Raw genomic sequence first — 19390 nt, 5'->3', positions numbered from 1 at the left:
CTAGCATGATCCGAGGCTTTGAGACGGTAACTCCTGGGCGAGCAACCATAACCGCCTTCAGGAAGTCAATAGGAGTTGCCACGTGTAAGATAGGCTGATCGGTGTCAAAAGTAGGTCGGCTCGTCCCTTTTTACCCCTCTCGCGATACTTTTTGGTTGGTGACTGCTAGGTGGGCCAGGTCGGTTTTACCTGCCTCCACGCAGTCCTAGGCTGGTAGCATATTCTGATGAACTCATAGATCCATGTTATGCTGAATGCCGCGAGCTAATTGGTCGGAGAGGTGTTGTCTTGGATTGAGGGTGTATTTCTTTACTCCTTTAGGTGTGCTTTCTCCCTTCATGTACATGTATATAAATATTCATCAATACTCGTAGAAATGTTTAGTAATAAACTCATACACTATGTTAATGTTGATCTTTTATTTATTTATTATGGAGGAATTGACGGCGTAAATATGGTTTAAGCGCCTTCCACAGCTAGCCAAACAGGCCTTAATGAGTTTATGTTAGGATCACATGGGCATAACCCTCTGACGTGACGGCGACACGAGGGGGAGACTGGACCGGGCGGCCGGGGTTGCGGTGCGGGCGGGGGCTGCTGCTCCTTCGCAGCCGGGCCGCCGTTTCCACCCCAACTACCCCGTCTCCCCCGCTGCTGACCGCGTCCCGGTAGAAATGGAGAACTGTGGCACGCAGGCGCAGCCTGGGCCCGGCGCAGCCCGCCGCACCGCAATCACCCGAGGCCGAACGAGCTTTCGCCGACTCCGACAACCTCTCCGCCGGGCGTCCCAATCCCGCGCCCTCCCTTTTCGGCCGTTTCACTGTCCATCCTGCATCTCGTCGCCTCAGATTCGTCCCCCACTGCTTCCCCCCTCCCCCTCCGAGCACAAGAAAAGCACCCACCGCCGCGGCCACGGCGTCCTCTCGACCGATTCGATTGGTCCGTTGCTAATAAGAGCCTTTTTAAGTACGGGATTACGCGGGTTTCTTTGTTTCCTAACCAACACCACAATACTCTACTCACCCATCCAGAGACAGGGGTCGCAGGAGAGAGAGGGGGCTTGGTTGCGCTCCTGGACTCGCCTCGTGTCCGTGTTTTGGGCCGTTCTTTACCGGTAAATCCCGTAAACAAAAAAAATCATATTAAATATTGGGACACATTATAAAGTACTAAATAAAGTCTATTTATAAAACTTTTTGTATGGATGGGCTGTAAATCGCGAGACGAATCTAATGAGCTTACTTATTATATGATTTTCAACAGTGATGCTACAGTAACTATCCGCTAATTATAAATTAATCATAAATTAATTAGCATCATTAGATTCGTCTCGCGATTTACAACCCATCTATGAAAAAATTTTGTAAATAAACTTCATTTAGTACTTCAAATTAGTAAGATTCTAACGCAAAATTTTTACATGTAAAAAACTATAAACATATACCCTTTCGCGTTGCGGAAGATATAAAATTCCCCTGTTTACACTGCATCCCCGCTTAATTTTGGCAGCCACAGGCCCACAGCTCCCTCCCTTCGCTTCGCTTGCTGCTGTCCGAGAGCCTCCGCTTCGCCTTGCTGTCGGTCTCACTCCCTCGGCTCTTCTGCCCCGCCCTGCCGACGGCGCCGGGGGCGGGGGCGGCGCGCGGCGCCGGGCGCGGATCGGCCGCGGGTGCATGGTGGAGGCCGCCGCGGGGCGCCGGTCGGGCACCAGCCGTCGGCGGCCTAGCGGCAGCGGAGGGGAGCACCAGCGCCTGGTCGCGCTCGCCGTCGCCGCGCGCGTCGTCATGGTCACCACCCGCTCCGCGGGGCCAGCGGCGGCGGGAGGAGGCCGTGGAGCGGCGGGAGGAGGCCGTGGAGCGGCGGCAGCAAGGGAAATTGAAGGAGGCGGCAGCGGCGGCGGCCGGTGCGTGGAGGACTTCTTCCACTGCCTACTCGGCGTGCTCGGAGCGCTCGGCGTCACGTGGGGGGCGCCCGCGCGGCCCCAGAGGCAGCCGCTGCCGCGCGGGGTTGGCGCGGCGCCCACGCCCGCGGACGCCCGGCGCTTCGCGGCGGAGCTCAGGGCGACCCCAGGCCGGATCGCCGGCAATGGCGCCTGCGCCGTCGCCTCTCTGTACACGCTGCAGGGCAAGAAGGGCGTCAACCAGGATGCCATGATCTTCTGGGAGGTAAAAGAAAAATGAAAAGTGAAAAAGAACCATCTTTTCCCTGCTTTCGGTACTTTTTCTCCCATATACTCGAAGTACTTTGTCTGACTCTTCCTTGATCTGATCTCCCCGAGATCTAACCAATTCTATTCTACTTGTGAATATATTTTTCGAGAATACTTGTTGATTTTAATTAAATAGCATATCCTTTGATCCAGTTTTTTATCCAACAGAGAAGTTGTGGTTCAGATTTTATTTTGTTTTTCTCCAAACTAAGTTGATCCTCATATTAACCTCAGAATTTTTTATTCGGGCGCACCGTTTTCTTTTTTTTGGCAACATCGTGTGCACGTTCTTATCAGTTACGCAACATGAACACACAGCAGCCTAAAACTTGCAAGAATTGAACTTTGACTGAAATTCTATATATATTTGACACGGATTGCCATTGGGTGTTGCTGGTGCAGAGTTCCTAGTTGGTAGTCTTATTCAAACATAATGATTGGTGTTGAGTTGGGATACTTCTTGGAGGTTGGAGGGGCTCCACGTGATTCTCATCCTTATCCAATCCTAGTTTTTTTTTTCCTTCACCATCTCCTTGCTGGATGATCTTATCTGCTTGAAGCCCCATCCTTCCCTTTCCAAATGTTTGATTACAAATTTTGGCTGCATGTCCATTGCGTGACACATATACAGATCCTATTTCATTTCTGTGCAACTCGTATTTGCCTTCCATGAGTTTTCTCAGCATTACTAGACTTTGATAATTTGACTACCATAGTAGTTACAAATTGCACACGGTCCCATTAAAAAGATAACAAAATGGTTAACTACAAATGCTAATTTTGCAAGAAGTGACCATCTTCCATGTACCTTTCCAGTTTGTTGTCAGCATGTAAAATTGCTGCTGCCGTTACTTCTGTGGAACTTATATATTATTATGACAAGCTATTATTACTTGTGGACAGAACTTCTGTTCGAGAGATGATACAATCTTCTGTGGTGTGTTTGATGGTCATGGACCTTACGGCCATTTGGTTGCTAAGAGAGTAAGAGATCTCCTGCCTGTAAAGTTAGGAGCAGATTTGGCAATGGAAGATGGTAGAGAAACATCCTCTAGCAACATTAAGAGCAACACAAATGAAGTACGTTCACCAGAACACACAGACAGAGGAGATACTGTCATTTCCTCTGAAGCTGAGCAGAATGGAGAGTATGCAGAGATCTTCCCAGCATTGAGAACTTCATTCTTGAAGGCCTTCCATGTAATGGATAGGGATCTCAAGTTACATAAAAATATTGATTGCTTCTTCAGTGGGACTACAGCAGTGGCAGTGATCAAGCAGGTAACAGAGGCAAATGGCACTGTTAAATCTTTTTCTTAAGAAATATCTTCCTTCTGTGTCACTATGATTACACCAGATAATTGGACCTGCATGCTTGTATATTTAATTGGGTTCTGCAGGGACACAATCTTATAATCGGCAACTTGGGCGATTCAAGAGCTGTCTTGGGCACCAGAGATGAAAATGATCAGCTTGTTGCCATCCAATTGACAGTTGACCTCAAGCCAAACATTCCAAGTAAGCTTGTGTTTCTTTCTTTTGTGCTTGTTGCTTCTCTGTGTCCCTAATCATTTTGCAAATTTTAGCCTTTCAATAGTCATGTTTTGTGCAATACAACTGAAGTTTTCAAGCTCTGTACCTCTGTTGTCAACTTTTTAATATTTGCATGGCTGAGTTATATGCCTTAACACATGGAGTAATTAGTTTTTTCCTCATATTTTTTCACCGATTATGTTATTATTATGTTATGGTCAAAGGATTTTGATGATAATCTGTCGGTACCCCAGGACTGGGGTACCCCCTCTTGCTGTGTCTAGTCAAAAGCCTCGTAGTTATCCTTAACTATGCCCTGACGGCCGAGCAGCCGGACCCCTGTGGTCCTGAGCCCTGCTCTCCCGGCAGGACGGCCCCGGACCCGCTCCCCGCTTGGGGAGGGTCCGGTGACGCCACGTAGCCCGGAGGAGGTAGCTCTCAGCCAAAACGGCTGGGGCCCCCGGACCTCCCAGGGAGTCCCGGACCCCTGCCGGTTCCGGACCCCATATGCTATCCGGATCGCTCAGCAGGGAGGGAACAGACACCCCGTCTAGGGGGGTCCGGAGCCGCCACGTGTCCGCAGGCGCAGGTACGCGCGCGCGGCTGCCAAGCTTCCTCTGGAAGACTTGCCCACCTACCGCATTCAATGCGGGTGGTTCAGAAGTGCTCTGCCGCAGCAAAGCCAGAGGAGACTTTTGCCAGGCTGTACTGTTGGTCGCGCGTTACCAAGGTGCACAGTACAGCCGCTGGCGCCACTTACGCCACGCACGTCAGTCTGCTACGCCAGTTAGACACGACAGCTCGGCGACGGAGTATCATAACGGCTACGCGGTAGACCCAACAGTCTACGCCGCAACCTACACTGCCTCAACGGGCGCCTCACCGATGGGAAAGGAGAAGACCCCCTCGGTCAGAGAGTCTACAGGACGAAGAAGCGTATCCGGCAAGAGATTCTCCATCACTGTAGCACCATTAGTTTAGTATACATCCTTGTTGGGCCCACCTGTCGGGGGCCAACGCATGTGTACGCGTCCTCCTTACTCTATAAAAGGGAGACGCCCGTTAGAGAAGGACTCAAGCCGGAGGAGAGACTCGGTGGGGGGAGGATAGATTCACCCACAGATCCAAGTGCAATACAACTCTAAGTGGACGTAGGGTATTACGCTCGGACGGTCCGAACCACTCTAAATTCTCGAGTGTTCTTGTGTTCTTGCTCCATGAGTAGATCCGAGGAATAGCTTGCACTTCCCCGGGTAACCACCCTTCGGGGCTAGGCGGGTGCACTACGCCACACGGCTGTGGCCCTCCTTCTAGAGCCACGACATAATCTATATGAACTTAGTTTTTTTTTTAATCATGAAGCATCATTTTTTTTATTGGAGGCAAGGCTTTGATGCTTGCTGTTATTGTTACAGTTTAGTCAAGTTTGCACATAATTGAATAAAAGTGACCTTCATGAAGAAAAGAAAAATGGTGTTATCTTGTCGATGCTGAGCTTGTCTGTTCTGGTAAAACCGATGAAATTTTATGTTGGTGTGTCTGAAATTAGCTTTACATCTTTTACATTTCTGAATTCTTCTGGTTTGGTCATTCACCGGAAAGTTACATAAGCAATAAATTTAGGATATCAGCAAATCTTTAGTTACCTGACCATATTTGAGCTATTGCTAAAGTATGATGTACTCACTCTGATCCCAAAAATCCATTATCACATTGCCTTGGCCTTTCAGTGTGGTACCTTTGACTACCAATCTATGTAAAAATATGATTTGAGATATAAAAGAGTTATATTATGAAACTTTGCTTCATGATGAATATATAAACATCGACCTTGTGTTGCCAATATAAACAGTTTTAATTATCAATGATCAAGATAGATTTTTTTTTTGGTCTTAGCATAGACCTAAATGGACTATTTGGTGGGAAGTGATACACCCAGGTTGCCAATTCTTAGTTTAATATTTTAATTTTGAAGAAACAGATTAACATTGTTGTTCATGTTTTCTTGTCAATCAAAATTTTCAAGTGTTGTCAGGGAGTTATGCTAGTAAGAGTGTGGCAAATTCATTTGTAGTAAGATTAGTGAATCTAGGCAATACAGTAGCCAAGAAAACCTTGAGTGGAGGACTCGAGGGTCACTTAAGCTTTTCCTGTTCCCAGCTGTTGTTTTCTATGTTTTCATAAGTGTGGCTTAATATATCCTTGTTACCAACTGTTGTTTTGTATTATTATAAAAAAGCTGTTGTTTTGTATATTTCATAAGTACCCATTTTCTCTCTCTAATCACAAGAATTTGAGGGATGTTAATATTTGAATGCCGTCATCTTTCTAAATACCCAGACTTGTTACACGACAAGGATTCATTGCTCCCTGTATTTCTTTTTTTTTCTCTGTTTGTGTTCATAGTCTTCAGGACATTCAATTACTACAACCTACATTTTATAAACTTATATTAATATAATAGAGAAATACTATAGTTTATGAAAGCTTTTCCAGAGACAAATATAGTGGTTGTATTTTAATTTAGTCAATCTTGATAGATTTAAACATGTTAGTGTAAAACTTTTGAAAGTTTGACGGCATGGATCCTGCGAAGACAAATGAAAAAGAACAGGTATTATGAAAAAAATACTTTCAGAACATTATACTTTGGAGAATCGCTTGGTAGTATCGTCATGCTCTCCGTCGCAGCAATTACTGCTGAACAGTAAAAAATTTAGTGTATGCCTTTTTGTTTTCTTGTTCAGTTGAGGAATGATATGGTAATTCTCAGGTGAAGCGCAGAGAATCAGGCAACGCAGGGGCAGAATATTTGCACTCCCTGAAGAACCAGAGGTAGCTCGTGTTTGGCTACCAAAGTACAACTCACCTGGATTGGCCATGGCTAGGGCATTTGGAGACTTCTGTCTGAAGGATCATGGTGTAATTTCAATGCCTGATGTTTCCTATCACCGCATCACAGAAAAGGATGAATTTATTGTGCTGGCTACGGATGGGGTGAGCAAATGTTAATTTATTCATACACTATTTTCTGAATGTTGTTAAAGTCTGGAGCCTTTTTTGTGCTATATGATATAACTTCCTATTGTCATTATCTAACTCACTTTAGGTGTGGGACGTCCTGTCAAATGATGAAGTTGTTTCTATTGTGAGCCGAGCTACATCCCGGGCCTCTGCAGCACGTTTTCTAGTTGAATCAGCTCACCGTGCCTGGCGAACTCGGTTCCCCACATCTAAAATCGATGACTGTGCCGTCGTCTGCCTATTCCTGAACACAGATGAAGCAAGTAAATCCTCCAGTTCCATGCCCAACAATTTGGCAAATGCTGTAGAGGTTAGCAGTGATCAGCACTCCACGACTGTCCAACTTGGTACTGGAGTGTCTGCAGATCTTGTAACTGCACTGGTAAAAGATGGAAAATGAGGTTTCTGTTGTCGAAACAGTTGCAAGGCCAGTCACCCTCACGGATCTGCTGAAGGATGGTTGAGGCACAAAGCAAGGCATCGTCATCAAGTGACGGTGGCTGCTGCCGGTGATTGGGATCTGCTGCGCAATCAGTGGTTCAGGCACAGAGTGGAGGCAACTTGTACATGCTGTACCTGTGATTTTGGCATCTTTGGGACCGAAGATATAGCACGTCGGGGAGTTGCTGCTTGCTATTTTTTATGCACGCAAGTGTGACTAGGATTTGCAGTTTTGCCTTGTGTAAGGTACAGCGTCAGTTTCGCGTCCAGTTCTTTGTAATAATTTTGTTCATGTTCATCGTCAAGAGGTTGAGATCATAGTATCATGTAGGAATGAGCCTATTGAGTTTTGGTGTTTCTTGTAAATATTCATCATTCTATATCTGTGGTGTCTGATCCAACTGTGCCCCTTAAAATTCCAGAATCAGACAGGATAAAAGAAAAAAGACCCCACAGATATAAGCAAACACCTTATATTTTGGACATAACCAAAACACCGTATATTTTGGAAACCAGTAATTGGCTGCACGTACTGTGTGGAACTTCTGAAATCCCGGTTAATTCATCAGAAGTTGTTCATAAAAAAAGCCACACGAGAAATTTATCACGGCATCTAGGTAATGAGTACAAGTTGGTGAGAGAGATGCAGAGACATATACAGCTGACACTGAAAAAAAATAGTTGTTGCTCTCCTGTTTGCGGCTCAAATACAACTCGTGACTCATGAGAGCCAGGACTAAGCCTATCCGCACTGGGTCCGGTACCCCATCCTTCAGGACGTATTTAGCGGAAAAACGCCCGCACCGGCATCCTGTAAGAAAAATAGTCATGATAATGCGGATCTTTGCGGCATAATATGATTCAACTAGCATGGAAGTTTTCATCAAAATGTACAAGCACACCTTGTTCCATGTTGCAACCTTCCTTGTAGTCTTTCTTCTTCTCTTTGCCTTGGGCTATCATGTTCTCTCTCGATGGAACAGAGAACTAAATATGCGTTGTGTCTCTACTCGCGTTGGTGCCTGACTGCCTGTGCGCGCACGAATGAATGCGCGCGAGAATGAACCAGATCTCTGCCTTGCTTTTATTCTTACCAGGCAGCAGTCTGCACCGAATAGGCACCCGGCCATTAACAGACATCCTCGCTTCCTCTTGCAGGTTTTGCAAGATGACTGTAATCATGTTAATGAATGAATGAAGAAGCTGGTTCCCAAAAAAAAAAAGACATCCGGCCAGTAAACAGCCGTCCCGTTCATTAAACAGCACCACGCCGCCACCCTTTCATGCATGCAAGCAACCACCGCAGCAAGCGCCCCGTCATGCATGCAAGTAACCACCGAGCCACACTAATCTCCGTCCATTAGCACTAAAGCATGGTTACGGATTAACACTCACGCAGGGCCATACAATGCGGTGCTAGTGTACTTTAGACGCACATATGTATCTGAATTAAGGGAGAGGAGAGGGAATTGAAACCCCATAATTCTAAATCAATAATATTTAGTAACCATCATACTAAATCTTTAATATAGAATTAATCCATTATTCACATTGGCCACTAAAGATTAAAATAATCTTACACATCCGCCATGGCATCCACCACGCGGACTCCTAGGGCCTCCGCCAAGAGCAATGTGTCGCCGCGCCAGACCCACCTCGCCTCCCACGGTCCCACCGCCATTGCCCCCAACCACTTCGCGCTCGTGCTTGGAACAGGAGGGAGGGAGGCGACTGGCGCGCTTGAGGAGCTCGCTTGAACCGCCGTCCCACCGCGCGCTGCCCACGTCGGGAGGAGGGCCGCGCGGGGAGGTCCGGCCATTGGGAGGACGCTGCCGCGCCGGGAGAGCCGCATATGGCCGGCGCGCCGGGAGAGCCGCATATGGCCGGCCCTACCCTCTCCCAAGCGCGGCGGAGCTCGAGGAGCCCACCTCCGCGCTGCCCCGCGCCTGCCCTCGACGCCGGCCATCGGCAACGCCCCGCGCGGCCACAGCACAGAGGAGGAGAGGAAGAAGAGCGAAGCGGGAAAAGGGGGAGATGGGGCGGAGTGGGGGAGAGAGCATAGAGCGGTGGAGGAGGAGAAAATGAGAGGAGAGAGCCAGGAGAGAAAATGAGGAGAGGGAAGAGCAGGGGAAAGGTGGGGGAGAAAAAAAGGAGAGAAAAAGGAGAAAAACGAAAAGAAGAGAAAAAAGAAAAGAAAAAAGAAGAGAGAGGAGAAGAAAGGAGATGTAGTTGGAGTGATTGAACAAAATATAGAATACTAGTTGGTATAGAATATGAGATAGAGAGTATGACGGGTGCGAGAGAAAATGGTATAGAGGAAAATCTCAATGATTGAATAGAATATTTTTTTAGATGATGAAAATAGAGAATGATGAATGCGGATAACCTAACTTACCAAGGATGAAGAAATCAGTCGTCCACGTCCCGACAAACCTTCTACCGGTATCGAACAAACAAACTCCAAGCAAAAAATGAAAGTAGGAAACAAGAACTAGACCGAAGAAGAACTTCTTAGCAGTCCCAAATTCTTAAAAAATCATCCAACGGTTGGGGTTATTTATACTCCCCAGCCTTCGGTTAAATAATGCCCAAAGTCATGCTTCTTCCGAGATGTTGAAGGTGACCTTCGATCTATCTTTCATGCTTCACGCGTGTCCTTCACCTTCGACGGATTTGACGGCTCCGCAGGTTGCATGGACACTGCGGCGTCGTTTTAGCAGCCGTCCGTAACCAAGCATAGGCTGATAGGCTGCACGCACGCATGTATAATAAAATCAACAACCATCTATAGAAGTAATAGCATGCGTGCATAATAAATCAAGAGCCATCTACGGACTCACGTGGGAGCAAGCCGTTGTGTAGGAGTGGAAGAAAATATACTTGTGGGCCAAAACAGTCTATAGGGCTGAATTGGAGCTAAATATGGGGAGAAAAATTCTTGAGGCAATGGATTCCGGTTCTGTAGCCTATGCGACGTATAGTCGCAGTGGCGCCGCGCCCCTGCTGCATCGTCCTCGACTCCTCGTCTGATATTATGTAACAACTCGCTTTTCCTACCCTGATCCTCGCTCCACATTCCGCTAGGTGTAAGAGATTAGTCTACCTCTTACCTCTATTAATATGGCTAGTTTTTGCATTAGCAACACAAGAACATAGTGTAAACTTCATACATTCGTGCAAGATCACAACAGGTATGATCACTGTTTTAGATGTGTTTGTTGAACCCGGAATGATGCTGCAATTACAACAATTTGCTGAGAGACGTGTTGTGTTATGTGCCATTGTTTTTTTTTTCTAAATTGCGGTCCAGGTTTCTAAACTTCTCCCGAAGTTTCATCTAGACCCCTAAACTCTCAAATCGTCCATCTGGATTCCTAAACTGTGTTAAGTGTTCCATCCGCGATTCCAAACGTGTCGTGTGAGCATCCGAAGCCGACATGGCATGCCATGTGGCGCTACGGTGGCAAACATTTGCAAACAAAACTGCCCTTCCTTTCGACCTTACAAACAGGCTGTAAGCATCTAGGCAGTCTAGGTATGTTTCGGTAATTAATGACAACCATTATTGTGACTAATGAGTTTGTGCAGCTTAATGAAACATTATCGCTTATTTGGTCATATGTCAAAGAGGCCCCTCAATTTCATTATTCAAAAAGGCGATCTCGGTATTCAACTCAATTATATAACAAGACTAAGGATCTTTCTAATCTTAAGTGTCGCAAGGTTGAGAAGGACACTTAGATTAGTATAGGTTTTATAGTTTTGTAGATGTCGCACTATTAAGAGGGGTTAAGTCCAAGTAACTTGAGCATGGACATGGTCAATCAAAAATAGATGCACACTATGGTCACTCAGGTTCCTAGAAGTTCAAATAAATGGTTTTCAACTTATATCTCAAAAATATTTGGATTTCATTCAAGTCTCAAATCAGAAAAGGCAAAATCAGAAAAAGTCTATACACCGGTTTAACCGACGACTCAAATTTTCTATACGTCGATTAAACGCAGTTATCAGAGTCTGGACAATTACATTCACCGGTTGAACCGACGTTATTGAAATTGAATACGTCGGTGTAATGGACTCAGAAGCTGAGGCAAGGTCTATACACTGGTTAAACCGACGATGTTTGAAATTAACGTCGGTGCATTAGTCCAGAGAGTTGGTTTTCTCAGGGATTTCAGAAGTTACACTCACCGGTTAAACCGACGATGGGTTTGAGTTAACGTCGGTGCAGTTGTCCAGAGAGTTGGTTTTTCAGTTGATCAGTGGACAACTACACTTACCGGTTAAACCGATGATACGTCGGTTAATCTGCCCAAGTTGTAACGCTAGTTTTCCAAACGGACAGTTTACATTCATCGGTTAAACCGACGCTGGCTATTGGAGGTTCGTCGGATTAACCGGCGTTAAGTACTTTTCTGGCAGCTTTTCTCCAACGGCTCTATTCGTGTGAGCTGCCTATATATACCCCTCCAATGGGTCATTTTGAGCTCTCTTGACACCAGGCAACATTCATACACTCATAGTATTGTTGAGAGCCACCTTGAGCTTCATCTTCCACACATTTGTTCATTCAATCATTCAAGAAGCAAGACTAGGACTAAGGACTTGAGTAGAGAGAAGTTTGTGTGTATCCGTTCTTGGTGATCGGTTCTTGCTCAAGTGAAGGTCCTAACTTGTTACTCTTGGTGATTGGCAGCACCTAGACGATCTTGGTAATTGAGGTGTTTCTTCCGGAGCTTGCCAAGAATTGTGGGAGCCCGAAGAAGTTTGTACGTGGCTTGAGCTCCACCACGCCGGGATGGTGAATGGAGACTCTTAGTGAGCGCCCTCGTCTCGGTGACATGGGAGTTGACAAGACTCTTAGTGAGTGTCACAACATGGATTAAGGGTGTGTGCCAACATATCGACACCACGGGAAAAAATCCGGTTGTCTCTTGCCCACTCTTTACTTTGAAGCACTTATTTTCATGCAATTATTCATGTGCTTGACCTTAGAGATCATAACTTAGCTCTACCTTGCTTAGTTTCATACCTTGTTGTATCTTTGGTAGCTTGTGTAGTGTGCTTAGTTAGCCGGTTGGTGAATTGAGCCTTACTAGCATTGCATATGTTAAGGTTGCTTTAATTTATTTTAGAAATTTGAAAAAGGCCCAATTCACCCCCCTCTTGGTCCATCAATCCTTACAATTGGTATCAAAGCCTCGTTGTTTATTTGGATCATTAGGCTTCACCGCCTAGAGCTATGGCCAAGATGGGTGGTTCGCCGCCTCACTTCGAGAGCAAGAACTTTGCTTATTTGAAAGTTTGCATGGCCGCATATCTTGATGCGATTGCCCCCGAAGTGTGGTTAGCAACTAAGACCGGGTTCACCGGAAATCCCACTCCCGAACAATTAAAGTGGAATTCTAAGGCTAGAAATGCAATTTTCGAAGATTTTAGTGAGGAAGTCTTTCCTAGAGTAAATGGCATGGACTTAGCAAGTGATATTTAGAAAGAGCTCATTGAAATTCATGAAGGCTCCACAAAAGTTCGTGAGCAAAAATATCACCTGTTTAGAGTTAAGTATGATTCCTTTAAAATGATAGCTCATGAAAATTGTAATGATATATATTCTCTCTTGAATGTCATTGTCAAGGACATTAATGCACTTGAAATATCTAAAATTGACAGTGGCTCCATCAACCGCAAGATTCTCATGCTCCTTCCGAAGCCCAAGTACAACATCATCAATGCAATGCTTCAAAAGGAGAATCTTGATACGATGGAAGTGGGAGAGTTTGTGGGTGAAATTCGTGCTCATGAAATGGGTATTCTTGGTATGTCCGAAGAGCCAACTACAAGCAAATCAATTTCTCTCAAGACCAAGGCCAACAAGCCCCGCAAGCTCAAGATAATCAAGTAAGAATCAAACTCAAACAATGAAGAGGATGATCATCATGAAAACTCATCCGATGATGAAGATGATGGAGAACATGCTCTCATGATGAGAAAGTTCACCCGCTTGAGTGACAAGATCAACAAGAAGGGTTACAATTTTGACCCCAAAAAAAGAATGTTCCGGCCAAGGAAAGATGTCAAGCACAAAACATGCTACAATTGTGGAGAAAAAGACCACATCTCTCCCGATTGCCCCAAGCCGGACAAGAGAAAGAAGGACAACAAGAGCAAACATCGCCATGATTCAAGCGATGATGATGAAGATGAAAAGAAGAACAAGAACAAGAAACATGGGAAGAAGAAAAGTCATGACAAGAAGACCAAGCTCTTCCCAAAGAAGAAAGGCCACACCAAGAGAAGTTTCTTGGTGGAAAAATAAGAATGGGTGACCGATGTCTCATCAAGTGAAGATTCAAGTGATAAAGAAGACATCGTCCCCGTCGCTCTCACAAATGAAGAACCACCGCTACCTCCACCTCCCATGTGCCTCATGGCAAAAGGTAACACAAAGGTATATGAGGTGGATCGTGATAGTGATAGTGATAGTGATAGTGATAGTGATAGTGATAGTGATGATGAGCTTGACCCTTATGAGTTTACTAACCTTATTAATGAGTATACATTCGTTATCAAGTGGGAAAAGGGCAAAGTCAAGATTCTTGAGAGCACTCATGCCAAGTTAAAGTTTGCCCACTCCGACTTGCTTAGCAAGTACAATGACTTGCTCAAAAAGCACAATGAGTCACTTGTACTTACTAAGCTAGTTGAAGAGAGCCACAAAAAGCTTAAACAAGAGCATAGAGAGTTGGCTCACAAATACCAAGAACTTGAATTTGCCTATGAAGCTATTGACCCAAGTCTTGAGAACTTTTTCAATAAAAATATTGAAAAAGTCAATGCTTCTACTTCATGTGATGACCTACTCATTGATGCAAGTGCTACTAATGTTATGCCCGAGCTTGCTCCTTCTAGAGAAAAGGAATTGATGGATCAAGTGGCAAGCCTCAAGAGTAGTGTGGGGAAACTCTCACGAGGAGAATACATCCATAAGAAAATTCTCTTCAACAATGCTCGTGACTATGGCAAGAGAGGACTTGGTTCATTTCCGGAGCCAAATCAAGACACTACTCATTCTCCGGAGATCAAGACTAGCTTCATCAAGGAAGTTGGTTCATATTGCCAACATTGCCAAGTCACCGGGCATCACACTAGGGAGTGCACTTTACCATCACGCCATCTTCCCACTTTACCAAAGAATTACTCAGCAATGTTTCAAAATAATCATTTTCTTTTGAGTAAAGTGAAGGGCAAGGTGAAGTCCAAAATTCATTGGAAAAATCACTAAGGAGTCAAAGAAGAAGCTCCCCAAGCAACTTTGAGTCCCAAAAGCTCTTGTCACACATGTGCAAGGCCCAAAGCTTGTTTGGGTTTCAAAAACTGAAAAGTGAATTCTCATGTGTGTAGGTGAACTACAAAGCCGGTGGAAAACATTGGGTAGTTGATAGCGGTTGCTCTCAACACATGACCGGCAATGATAGCATGTTCACCTCTCTTGAAGACCCCGGCGATCATGAACATGTCACCTATTGTGATAACTCAAGAGGAAAAGTCTTAGGTTTGGGTAGAATAGCAATTTCTAAAGATTTATCCATTTCTAATGTCTTGTTTGTAGAAGCACTTAGTTTTAATCTTATTTCAATTGCTCAATTATGTGATCTTAGACTAACGTGTACCTTTGACAAGAATGGTATTGTAGTAACTCTTGAAGAAGACAAGTCATTGGTATTCACGGGGTTTAGACATGACAACATTTACTTGGTGGATTTCTCTTCAAAGCAAACAAGCTCCATGACATGCCTCTTCACCAAGTCGTCTCTTGGGTGGATTTGGCATAGAAGAATTGCTCATATTGGCATGAGCAACCTCAAGAAAGCCCACAAGAGAGGGATGATCACCGGCTTGAAGGATGTCACATTTGACAATAACAAACTATGTAAAACATGTCAAGTCGGAAAGCAAGTTTCAACACATCATCCTATCAAGACGATGTTGTCTACCTCCAAGCCGCTTGAGCTACTTCACATGGATCTTTCTGGTCCAACCACATACAAGAGCATTGGTGGTAACCTCTATTGCCTAATAATCGTTGATGATTTTTCACGTTATACTTGGATCATGTTTCTAGGCGATAAGGGTGAAACTCCGGAAGTCTTCAAGACATTTGCAAGAAGAGCTCAAAGGGAGTACAACTCGCCAATTGTGAAGATCCGGAGTGACAACGGCACCGAGTTTAAAAATAGGAAGATTGAAGAATGGTGCGATGAAGAGAGCATCAAGCATGAGTTCTCCGCCACCTACACGCCTTAACAAAATGGAGTGGTGGAAAGAAAGAACAAGACACTAATTACTCTAGCAAGAGCAATGTTGGATGATTATGACACGTCCGAGAAGTTTTGGGCCGAAGCAATCAATACGGCTTGCTATGCATCCAACTGAGTGTATCTCCACCGACTCCTCAAGAAAACTCCATATGAGCTCATCACCGGGAAGAAACCAAATATATCCTACTTTCGAGTGTTTGGTTGCAAATGCTTCATTTATAAGAAGAAAAGGCTCAGTAAGTTTGAGAGTAGATGTGATGAAGGATTCTTTCTTGGTTATGCATCAAACTACAAAGCATATAGAGTATTCAATCAAACCTCCGGGTTAGTTGAAGAAACATGTGATGTAGAGTTTGATGAATCTAATGGCTCCCAAGAGGAAGTTGTTAGCTATGACAATGTAGGTGATGAGGAGATTGATGAAGCTTTGAAGAAGATGTCCATTGGGGATATCAAGCCGGAAGAGGTGCATGAAGGCAATGATCAAGGGGGAGGACCTTCCTCATCTACACCAAGCACCTCCATGGCACCCCAAATAGATGAAGATAAAGAAAAAAATGATCCACAATCTCAAGACAGTGTTCCAACGCCAACACCCCAAGTCCAAGAACAGGAAGAGCAAAATGTTCCACCACAAGCACAAGTCACCCATGATCCACCCCAACAAACATCCACGCATGTACCGCTAGTGAAGCATGGTCGTATCTCCAAGGATCATCCAATTGGTCAAATCATTGGTAGTCCTTCCAAGGGAGTAAGAACTCGTTCCAAGCATGCTTCATTTTGCGAATATTACTCATTTGTTTCTTGTATTGAACCCACTAGCATAGAGAAAGCACTTGAGGACTCGGATTGGGTGATGGCCATGCAAGAAGAATTGAACAACTTCACTCGCAATAAAGTTTGGGTCTTTGAAACTCCTCCAAAAAACAAGAACATCATTGGCACTAAGTGGGTCTTCCGAAGCAAGCAAGATGAACATGGGGTGGTGGTACGCAACAAAACAAGACTTGTGGCAAAACGGTTTTCTCAAGTCGAAGATTTGGATTTTGGTGAAACTTTTGCTCCAGTCGCAAGACTTAAAGCTATCCGCATCCTTCTTGCTTACTCTTCACATCATAATATCAAATTATATCAAATGGATGTGAAAAGTGCATTCTTAAATGGCGTTATTAACGAACTTATTTATGTTGAGCAACCTCCCGGGTTTGAAGATCCGAGGAATCCTAACCATGTTTATAGGTTGCACAAGGCACTCTATGGGCTCAAACAAGCTCCAAGGGCTTGGTTTGAGAGGCTTCGTGACTTCCTAATCATACAATGCTTCAAGATCGGGAGGGTGGACACCACATTGTTCACAAAAGACGTCAACAGGGATATTTTCATTTGTCAAATCTATGTTGACGATATTATTTTTGGTTTAACTAATGATTTACTAAGCCATGAGTTTGCTACCATGATGTCTAGGGAATTCGAGATGTCCATGATCGGCGAATTGACATTCTTCCTTGGTTTTCAAGTCAAACAATTGAAGGAAGAGACATTCATCCATCAAGAAAAATACACTAAAGATATCTTAAAGAAGTTCAAGATGGATGAATGCAAGCCAATCAAGACACCCATGGCAACCAATGGGCATCTCGACTTGGATGTGGACGGTAAACTAGTTGATCAATCCCTCTATCGTTCTATGATAGGGTCTTTGCTTTACCTTACCACATCTAGGTCCGATATAATGTTTAATGTGTGCTTATGTGCCCGCTTTCAAGCAAACCCAAAGGAATCACACCTCTCGGCTGTGAATAGGATCCTTCGGTATCTCAAGCACACCCCAAGATTAGGCTTGTGGTACCCCAAGGCGCTAGCTTAGATCTCTTGGGATACTCGGATTCGGATTTTGCAGGAAGCCGTGTGGATCGCAAGAGTACCTCCGGGGGTTGCCACTTGCTTGGGCGTTCTCTAGTTTCTTGGTCGAGTAAGAAGCAAAATTTCGTGGCTTTGTCCACCGCGGAAGCAGAATATATAGCGGCCGGTGCATGTTGTGCCCAAATCCTATATATGAAGCAAACCCTTTTGGACTTTGGTGTGAAACTAGATAGGATACCACTCCTTTGTGACAATGAAAGTACCGTAAAAATTGCCAAAAATTCGGTTCAACACTCTCGCACAATGCACATTGATATTCGCCATCACTTCTTGTGTGATCATGAAGCTAAAGGAGACATATATCTTCAAGGTGTGAGATCCGAGGAGCAATTGGCGGATATATTCACAAAACCATTAGACGAGAGTACTTTTGTTAGGCTAAAGAATGAGCTTAATGTATTAGATGCGGCAAACGTCATGTAAGTTGCCATGTCATATAGAAAAATGCATACATATAGGACACTTGTCTAACCATGGTAAGATAGTGATGAGCATGGATTTAGTTAGAGGTGGTGGTCCACTTGTTTTCCTCTAGGCTTGTAGAAAGGTTCATCATAAAGAAGCTTCCCGTGGGTTCAAATTTGACAAGTAGAACTTAAATTCTTGTTATGCATTTCTTGTCATATAGATGTGCACTTCATGTTTATTATTCTTTCGCATGTGGTTTTAGCTTGCACCATCATTGCATGCGTAAGGGTCACAAAGGAGATCACTTGATGAAAATGAGACTTGTTTCATATGCAAGATCTTAATTCATGAAAAGTGAAAAGAGTAAAGTGTTAGGTTCGTTATTGCCTAGTGAGTCATGTCATGATGAGTTTGAAACTCTCTATCTTCAATATTCCTATGACATGGCTCATACAATTTATTTGGCGCTTTGTCTCGCTTTGCGGCTTTTCTTTGAGTATTGAAAAGAAAAACTATTAAGCTAGTGTGCTATCCTAAGTATTTTGAGGGGTAAAGTCGCCTATGCAAGTCCTTTAACTTGAGTTTAGTTGATTTTTATAAGTTTATTGGACTTAGCATAGAAGAGTGAGCTGAGTGAAGGTTTTTCGGGTTCACCGGTTAAACCGACGCTTAATGGATTTACCCCATTGGTTTAACCAGCGTTACTTAGTTCAGCCTCAGCTCAGTCAAAACCAGGCGTTCAACCGGCGTATGCAAATTTCAGATCATCGGATCAACCGGTGAACGTAATGCAGATCTGACCTACCAATCAACCGGTGATAGCAGTGTTCAACCGGCGAGTTCAAAATGCATATCGTCGGTTCAATCGGCATTCAGATGGGTTTCTGCTGGAGTCTCGGGTGAACTGAACCGATGCAATTGACTGGCGTTCTAAACCTAAGCATCGGTTTAACCGGCGTTAAGAAAAATCGCGGGGCCCACCTGTCATATGTCTCTTGCTCGCGCACAGAGCCCTCACTTTTTCGCCCGTTCATTGCCCGTCTCCGCACCGCCGCTCGCCTACGCAGCCGCCGCCGCTCGCCCACGCAGCCGCCATCGCTGTTCCACGCCGTCGGCCCGAGCCTCCACCACCGTGAGCCATCCTCGCTACCGCGTGTCTTCCACGCCGCCTGCGCCGCTCCTTTCGCGCACAGCCTCGCCACCGCCCGCGCGCGACCACGCTGCTCCAACCACGTGCGCCCTCGCCGCCGCCTGCGCGACGCCTCGCCACCGCCCACGCGCAACGCCGCCACTCACCCACTGCTTGCACGCCGACGCCCACGCATCGCCGCCGCTCGTGTTGCCTGTGCTCCACTCGCGCATTCACACCGCACACGCCAACTGCTCGACGATTTGCCTGAGCTGCTCTTTGCGCTGCTTTCGCGCCGCGTTCATGTTCCCGCACTCCCGCGCCACCGCCAGTCGAGATGGGTCGCGAGAAGAGGAAGGGGAAGAAGGTTGTTGTCGAGAAGCCCGTCCGCAAGCGGAC

The 19390-nt window shown here is 45.2% G+C and overlaps 1 pseudogene across 1 annotated transcript; it reads left to right on the top strand.

Moving 5' to 3' along the window:
- The first annotated feature begins 1503 nt into the window (after positions 1-1503).
- Positions 1504-7608, top strand: LOC120701469 (annotated as a pseudogene). Its single transcript, XR_005686116.1, has 5 exons — positions 1504-2165; positions 3113-3490; positions 3610-3727; positions 6516-6739; positions 6852-7608. The product of XR_005686116.1 is annotated as a probable protein phosphatase 2C 14 (transcript).
- The last annotated feature ends 11782 nt before the right edge of the window (positions 7609-19390 follow it).

The sequence above is a fragment of the Panicum virgatum genome, chromosome 1K (genome assembly GCF_016808335.1).
Source record: "Panicum virgatum strain AP13 chromosome 1K, P.virgatum_v5, whole genome shotgun sequence".
Taxonomy (NCBI): Eukaryota; Viridiplantae; Streptophyta; class Magnoliopsida; order Poales; family Poaceae; genus Panicum; species Panicum virgatum.
The sequence above is the reverse complement of the archived record's forward strand: the minus strand, read 5'-3'. Positions and strand labels throughout refer to the sequence as shown.